Genomic DNA, 8,731 nt, shown 5'->3' on the forward strand with positions numbered 1-8,731 from the left:
CAACAAAAAACCCTGACCCAAAAGAATGCTTTTATGATGCTCAGAATGTTCTCAGCTTTTCTGCTAAAGTTTGCAGAAACCACTAGACACTGACCTAATTTTTCTTTATTGCAGACCATTCCTGTGAGCTAACCCTGAGACTTTTATCCCAATTAAAGAATCTTAGAAGAAATATTTGCTTATGACTTCGTATTTTTTCCCCAGATTTTAATAGTCTTGAAAATATTTTTAAGAAGTTCCAATCATGATTTAATTTAAGTTTATTAGACATGTTCTCTACACATTTGCCTTTGCGATCACATAAATTCTGAGATTATGTGGCCGTGATAATAGCCTATCATTATGATTATTAGAAAATGAGAGCAAATAAATCCCTGTATTGCCAAAGTGACTTAAGCTATTCTGATGACCACAACAGTGTGATTTCTTCAACAGAGAAGGTTGTTTTTAAAAATAAATAGTACCACTTTTCTAAGACTGTACATTTACGAAATACGAGCTTTTTTCTTTGTTGTTTTCCTTTTATACTTTAATGGAAAAGCAAATCACAGAAAATTCAGTTCAGATAGTAATGAAGACGCTAGTCTAAGTTTAAAAGAACACGTGACTAAAAACTCACAAAGTGCTTGCTTTCTTCCTATTTCAGAAGCAGGTTTTAGACAGATTGTCGGGGGTAATTTGTTGCCCTTTTGGCCTTTTTTCTTCCTTTTTGGTATAAACTTCCCAGGACTTAGATAAGCCACAAATGCAGATCCCAGGGGAAGTGTTGTGATGATAGACTAAAAGGTGGGAATGTGCTGCTGTTGGGAGCGAGCCATGTTCCATTGTTGAAAATTCAATGCCTCAGTGTTTGTTCAGTACCACCTCACGGAGCTTCGGTGTAAATGGATTATGTGTATAATTGGTTATTTATATAGTTTTGTAGCTCTATAGATAAAATGCCCTCATTCATTTTCACATGTAATTGTGCTCGGAGTATTTGTTCTATCCTTTTACTTCAACAGGCTCTTGTACGTTACATCTCTGGTGATTTGAAATATCAGGAACGACAATTTTTTCAGGAATGAGAATAATATAGTTGAAATCAGCTCAGCTGAAATACTTTACAGCAAGACAATTTCTTTTGGTTCCATAATTTAGTTACTCTTGATGTAAGGATTAAGTTTATTGTGGAGCTGCTTTCCAGACTGTCACTTTATAGTTTTTCTACATAAAGATTATATAGTTGCAAAGGTTGTGGGATTTCCCTTTTGTTGTTGTTTTTTGACTTTTAATTACTTTAATAAAAATACGTTGTTTTCATAGCAAACTTTAGCCTGTTCATGTAATTTTCTCCATGTAGTTTTTCTAATGCAAGCCCAGTAAACCGTGTCTGGTTTTCAGCAGCTTTCTCTCAAGTGAAATAAGTGATGTGTCACATTTATCAGTTGTAGTTAAAATGTTACATTTTCTATGTTTAAACTCTAATAAAATATTTTCATGATAGATGATTCTCTTGATTAGGAAATTTTATTATTGGTTTCCCCTTTTTTAAAGGGTTATTTTGTTCCATCTTATTTCATTGGGGAAGATTTAAACACAAAAAAAGTAGAATGAACATCCCAAATGACTATCACCTTGCACATATGTCTCCAAATGTTTCATTTTTTAAACCTAACATAACCACAATATCATTATTACATTAAAAATAATCCATTGGTTTCTTTTAAAATGTAAAAATTTTTAATTGTGGTAAAATACTCATAACAAAATTGACCGTCTTAGCCATTTTTAGGTGTATAATCCAGTAGGGTTAAGTGTGTTCACATTGTGCAACCAGTCTCCAGAACTTTTCATTTTACAAAATTGAAACTGTAACAATTAAGCAACTCCTCATCTCCCCATCCCGCAACTATTTTACTTTTTATTTCTGGGAGTTTGACTACTCCAGATAAGGAAGTGGACTCATACAGTGTTGGTCTTTTTGTGCCTGGCATAATTCACTTAGCATAATGTCCTCCACGTTCATCCATGTGGTAGCATGTGCACTGGTTCTTTTTTAAAACCTACTTTTTCTTTAAAGTTTCTCTATTTCCTTTCAGAATTTGAAAAGGATTTTCCCCAAATGGCACATTAGCATTTTCTATTTTGAGTAAAAACTTCAAAAGAAAACAATGTAATACCAAGTACATATGCCAACTACTCCACACCACTTTTTTTTACCATTTTTACCACTTTCTATGCTGTGTCCTCTTTTAATGGTTATGTGTAATTTCACATCAACATTTCATAGCACGGGGTACAAAGTATACTTTCAAAGCAAGCTATGTGATTTTGAAATTGTAATGTATTAATATGTGACCATACTCATGCCTTTTTTTTTTTTTAAAGATTTTATTTATTTGACAGAGAGAGACACAGTGAGAGAGGGAACACAAACAGGGGGAGTGGGAGAGGGAGAAGCAGGCTTCCCGCAGAGCAGGGAGCCCAATGCGGGGCTCGATCCCAGGACCCTGGGATCATGACCTGAGCCGAAGGCAGATGCTTAACGACTGAGCCACCCGGGCGCCCCAATGCCTTTTTTTTTTTTTTAAGTTATTGCCTGATGAAAAGGAAAATAAAGCTTTGGCATTTAGTAAATGTAGTATTTGGATTAGATACTCATTTGCCACAAAGAAGAAAAGCCCCATTCTCATTTCTTTTGTTTTACCCTAAGAAGACACAGAGCTTCAAACTGTTTAGCGTAAGAAACTTGTTTTTTTTTTTTTTTTAATGTTCAATGATTCATTAGTTGCCTATATGCTTTTTGATTTTTAAATGAGATGTGCATGGCCAAGTGTGGAGGGAGAGGAAGAGCCTGGGCTGTGGAGTCCTGTTTGGACTGGAATACCAGCTCTTCTCTGCTACTAGCTGTGTCATGTTTTGGAATCTAATTTTCCCACTTATGAAATGGGTAATAACCTTGGGTGTTTATTTTAAGAGTGAAATCACATGTAAATCACTGACACATATTGTCACACAGTGGTATTTAAAATTAGTAACAGTATTCCTGAAAGCTAATGATGGGAACATCTTTTAACTAAAGTAAAATGCTATCAATTCCATAGCATTGTAACAGAATTTATAAACTCACATTGGGGATATGTTGGTGTATTGCACACTGAGTATCAGTAGATAATCTGTCCCAGTCATACGTATGATATTTGTTAATCTCCTTTAAGAAAAACTTTTATTAACTAGGTTTTTAAAAATACTTATTAGTTGTTATTTGTTATTGTAGAACTCCATGATCAAGGTTTCTGAAAGGAAGCCTGTAAAGGAAAAAGTGTGAACAACTTAAATAGGGCATATGGGGAAGGAGCCTGAAGAATGGTATGAAATATGATGAAGCACTGGATTTTTTGCCCAAGTTCAAAGTAAAACATATAAAAATAACAAATCACAAATTATCAGAACTGAGCAGTCATGTGGGAATTCTCACAAAATGAGTGGGCAGAGAACAGAGAAGAAGAGGATTAGCGATGTGAGTGGACTTGGACTCGTATTTGGTGTATATTTGCGGGTTACAGTTGGTATTTTCAGATTATGCAGAAATAAGTAATGTACCCTAAACAAGACTGGAGAGCTGAAACCATAGAATTTGAGAAGGAAATTACACTTTAAATTCTGCTCAAAAATAATGGCTTTGAAGTAATGTCCTCAGGACATTTGTAAAACTCTTTGGAGTTCTTGCAACTGCACAAACGTGAATCTGGAAAAGCAAAACTTTGATTCAAAGCACTATTTGGTCCTCCATAAAGCTGAAACATTGAAATTGAAAAAGATAAGCACCTCACTGTACATTGGCTACCTTAGCAGCTAAATAGCCCTATTACATGACGTGCTATTAGATGATTTTTCTTGTTTCAGCATATTTTGTTTTACTGCATTGCAATAGCTATTAGGTGTGAGCAGTTTATTAAGAGCACTTAGGAAAATGCGTTTCGGATGGTTTTTGGCCATGCTAACGTTTTATTAAAGGATCTGTCAACTGTTCACTTACTTCTGGAAAAGTAAACTATGAGTCTAATATAGGCCTCCCTCACAGGGTATAGTGAGGTATCAAAACTCAAGAGATGTTCTAAGTGAATTTTTTAATCTTTATATTCTCTAATCATAACATTCGGCTAATGTGAATTTCAACTCTCAAGACCACATATTATGTCTGCCCTCTGGTGCTGTTTCACAGGGTGCTTATCCACAACTTCTGATATATCCCATCTTATTTTAAGAATATGTCCTCCCCAGAAAAATGTGCAGCGTGTCCAACTCTGTGCTAAATACTGTGTATGTGTAAGTGCCACCAAGCAGAAATATCATTCATCAAGTAGGCATCAACCTCTAAAAATACTGGTTTAATTCTGAATTGATTGCCCTAAAAGCATGATTTACTTTACTTAAATAGCAGGTGTAAAGTCTTTAAGCAGGGAATGATCTGTTTACCTGTTTGTTCTCCTGACATGGAAATTGTCAAAACCTCTCAGAATATTCTTTATTTGCATGTATTTTGTAATGAAACCTAGTGTATTCTTTACTTTGCCTATTATGTAATAAAACCATGACTAACAATGTATGAAGAATGAGAGGTTTGGTGCTGAGAAAGAATCTCTCCCTACTGTATTTCAGAGCTTATAATACTATTTGCGGTAAGGTGCAGAATTCCACTATCTAGATCTGTTTAGTATTTCTAGAATGGCTCATCTTATAATATTCTTCATGATTAATCATGGTACATACCCTGATAATTGTCCTACCCAGTGAAGAGTTTAAATGATTCTCTTCAAGTGCTGTAGCCTATCACAGTGAATTCTTAGCTCCACAGATCACCACCTCTTCATAGCTTTCTTTGTACCTCATCTGTCCTTCTATAACGGGTCATAGGGAAAAAATCCTTCCATTTATTTTTAGTGCCTGAGTACACTAATGCCTACACCTCTTTATCCTTGACTTTGGCCTTTTGTCAGTTTATCTTGATGTGTCCTTACATTCACCCATCGGGGGTCAAAAGGCCCTTGTGGACCTTGCAAAGCTTCCTGTGTCTGTGTGGAAGACGGTTTACCTCCATTGAAACAGACCCTTTTGATGAAAATGGAGGAGGCTCTAATGTGCTTTTGGCAAAAATAGAGGACTTGTCCTGTCCTCCTTACCTCCTCTGGTTGACTTGTACTTTTTGTTTCCTCCCCACTTTCTCTCAAGCTTTTAGTTCTTTCCTTGCAGAATGTGTTGTAGACAAAGTATGATAAAATATCTGATTTTGGCTAAAGTGATACTTGTCGCTGATTAATTTGTACAGATCCTTACCTTTGACCAAAACACTGCCCGATGCAAGAAGAAAGACCAGGGCAAGGGCATGAAATATTAGATGTAGTCACTGCCATAATCTCCTGTATGAATGAGTCCAGTGTCAAACTCCAAGACCAGAGAGCTCTTTGGATATTTTGGGTGGCACATGATTTCTAAAGGTGAATTTCTGACCTTGATCCTCTTTAATAAATCTAGATTAGTTCCTACAGGGCTTGACAGGCAGAAAGTTTATAGAAGCTGAGGGCTTCCTGGAAAATCTAGCTCTTTGTATTCTGTGACCCAGCAGGACTAGGCCAACCATGCAACATAATAACTGGACTCCAAAACCCCAAAGACTCCCTTCAGCCTTCCACCATCACAAAGCGTGGGTTCTGATCACTTTCCAGCTGTGTGGCCTTGGTCAAGATGCTTACCCAAGGCATTTGGGGCCCATTTCCTCATCTGCAGCATGAGTGTCCCGGCCACTTGTTACAGAGGTCATCAACAAGTTGAGCATTTACTGTGCACCAGGCACTGTTCTAGGCACCAATGATATGGTGATGAATAGGACAGACAAGGTCTTTTGGAATTTACATACTAGTGGGAGGCATCAGATAAAAAAAAAAAAAAATCAAGATAATTTCAGATGGTAAAATGTCCTGAAAAACAACCCCGTGGTGAGACAGAAAGTGGGTGAGAGGTACTGTTATAGATAGGGTAGTCAAAGAGGGCCTCCCAGTTGTGCTGACGTTTGAGCTGAGGCCTGAGTGGTAAGGTGGAGCTAGCTATGGGAAGACAGGGCACTGAGTGCTCCGCGCCAAGGGAGCTGCAAGTATGGAACTTTGGCCGGGGGGGGGGGGGGGGGGGGGAACGATGTTGGAAAGGAAACAGCCATTGAGGAAAGCAATCAGGATGGCTCGAGGGCAGTGGGAAAAGGAAGGTGTGGCTTGAAATGAGGTTCGGGAGAACTTGACGGAATGGGAGAGGAGCAAGGGAAGAAGCAGGGAAACCAGTTAGGAGGTTCTCGGCTGTGAAGATTAAATGGTCTCATCAGTAATAAGTATCCAGCATTGCCCCCAGCAAACAGCAGCTCCCTGATAAATCATTCAGCCTCTCCTCTCACCATTTTCTTGGATCTTGTGAGTTCTTTTCCCCCAGGAGAGGCTAAGGATTCACCCTGAGATTAACCTCGCTTGGCCTCCCTTAACCCGACCCAAAGAGATCAGGACAAAGCGCCCCTGTCGCTCTGGAGCTGTGAGTTGTGAGGGCTGCAGAGGCACTCTCTCACACATTCTGTGCTACCACCCACTGTCGCACTCGCTGCAGCGTGTTGCTACGTGTTCCTTAGAAAAAAGAGTTGTGCGGTCAAGGCAGTTGGGAAGCCCTGGGCTAGTAGGCTTTTTCAGCAGTACTTCTCAGAAAGTACTGAGACTATGTACTCGGTACCCTTCCCAGGCAGGAGACATTATGTCATATTGTCCCAACTGTTCTGATCTCCGAAGGCTAAAGCTCCGCTCAACAGACTCTGGAAAACACTTTCAAGCTGTGATTGGGCAACTATGTTTCAGAGTCTGATGATCTGATTAATGGGTTAGTTAGATGTGTCAGTGTCCTTTGGCGCAAACAACAGAGAACATCTCTAGCTAAGTTAAGCAAAAAGGAATTCAGTGGAAGCCTATGGAATCTCAGAGAATTGACAGTGTAGCTGGCAAGCCAGATGTGGGAATCAGCAGAACAGGAGAAAGCAGTAGGCTGAAGAAGCCAGAATCCCGCGGAGCGGAGGGGGTGGTAATCTGGCCAGGCTCCCCACCCAGAAGACCACAGCCCCAGCCTTCTGCAGCCACTTGGTCCTTCTCTTTTTTTTTTCTTAAAGATTTTATTTATTTATTTGAGACAGAGAATGAGATAGAGCATGAGAGGGTCAGAGGGAGAAGCAGACTCCCTGCCGAGCAGGGAGCCCGATGCGGGACTCGATCCAGGGACTCCAGGATCATGACCTGAGCCGAAGGCAGTCGCTTAACCAACTGAGCCACCCAGGCGCCCCACTTGGTCCTTCTGCTGGAGCTTCGGATTCCTGGAAGGCAGCAACAGATGGACCTAGCTTCCCAAGTTATCACCTTTTAGAAAATAAAACTCTAATGGCTACAAACAATCATTGACTGTAGTTTGCCAAGACCCTGTTGTTAGAAACTTGGGTTGTTTCTTTTTCTGTTCTCCAATAATGCTGTGATGAATATCACAAAATGCATGATATTTTTGTTTTCATTCTTTTAAACCAGTTTTGGATTATTCTCAGATATGGAATTATTGGGTCAAAGAACATAAACATTTTAAAGCTCATGTGTTCTGTATTGCCAACTGTCCAAAAATGTACCATTTTAGACTTTCTGTGATGTTGGGGGATGGGTATTTCTCCACACCTTTGCCAACATTGGGAGTTTGTGACACACTAATTTAAAAGAAATTCAAAATTGGATGAAATTACTTGCTCCCAGCTGGGGAGATTTCTGGAATCTATAAAACAGAGGGTAATTTTGGCAGGCTATATGGACGAGTGAGGTAACTAGTCTGGTCATCTGAAAAAATGTGTGGGTCTAAAGCAACCCCACTTGCATCAGCCACACCGAGTGATAGCCGTGTCCTTAGATCCACACTAATGTCCTCTGACAGCTGAGGCAAAAGGTCAAAGACTCCCAATATGAATCTATTATAACTCAGTTTTTAAAAAATCACATTTCATACTATTTTTGGATGAGGGATCATGTAATAAATGTAAGTTTTTGGGTGACCTTAGCTGTTTTTGAGTTTTTATGTGTGATTTTTTTCAGGTTGGTTTTTCATGTGTAGAAGTGTAGGAGTGTGGTTGTGTGTTGCAGGATGAGGATCGGGGGTGATAGGAATATATTTCTGGTACATTAAAAAAAATAAAAAATCAAGCCAAGCAATGCTGTGTCCTTATTATTTCTTTTTTTATTTTTACTTTTTAGAGAGAGAGAGAGGGTGTGAGCGGGTGGGGGGGGGCAGAGGGAGAGAGAGAGAATACTAAGCAGGCTCCATGCCCAGCGTGGAGCCTGATGCGGGGCTTGAACTCACAACCCTGAGATCATGACCTGAGCCGAAATCAATAGTCAGATGCTTAACCAACTGACCCACCCTGGCACCCCTGTGTCCTTTTTTCCTAGACAAGTGTCTAGACAGGTGTCTATTTTTCTACCATATCCTGGTATATAGTTAGGGGCCATCTTCTTCTCCCAAATGACTCTTGAGATAGGATGCTGTCATGTCTTCCTGCACTAAGAGTTAAAAAATTGGACCTGAAGCCTCTTATCCTCCAAATCTTATCTTGTGTTTGATTAAAACAGTAGCAACATTGAACATGAGATGTGGTAGCAAGGTAGGAGAGTGGGGCATATCTCCCCTAACCTTCCTA

This window comes from Mirounga leonina, unplaced genomic scaffold (genome assembly GCF_011800145.1).
Source record: "Mirounga leonina isolate KUSES-001 unplaced genomic scaffold, KU_Mleo_1.0 Mir_115, whole genome shotgun sequence".
NCBI lineage: Eukaryota > Metazoa > Chordata > Mammalia > Carnivora > Phocidae > Mirounga > Mirounga leonina.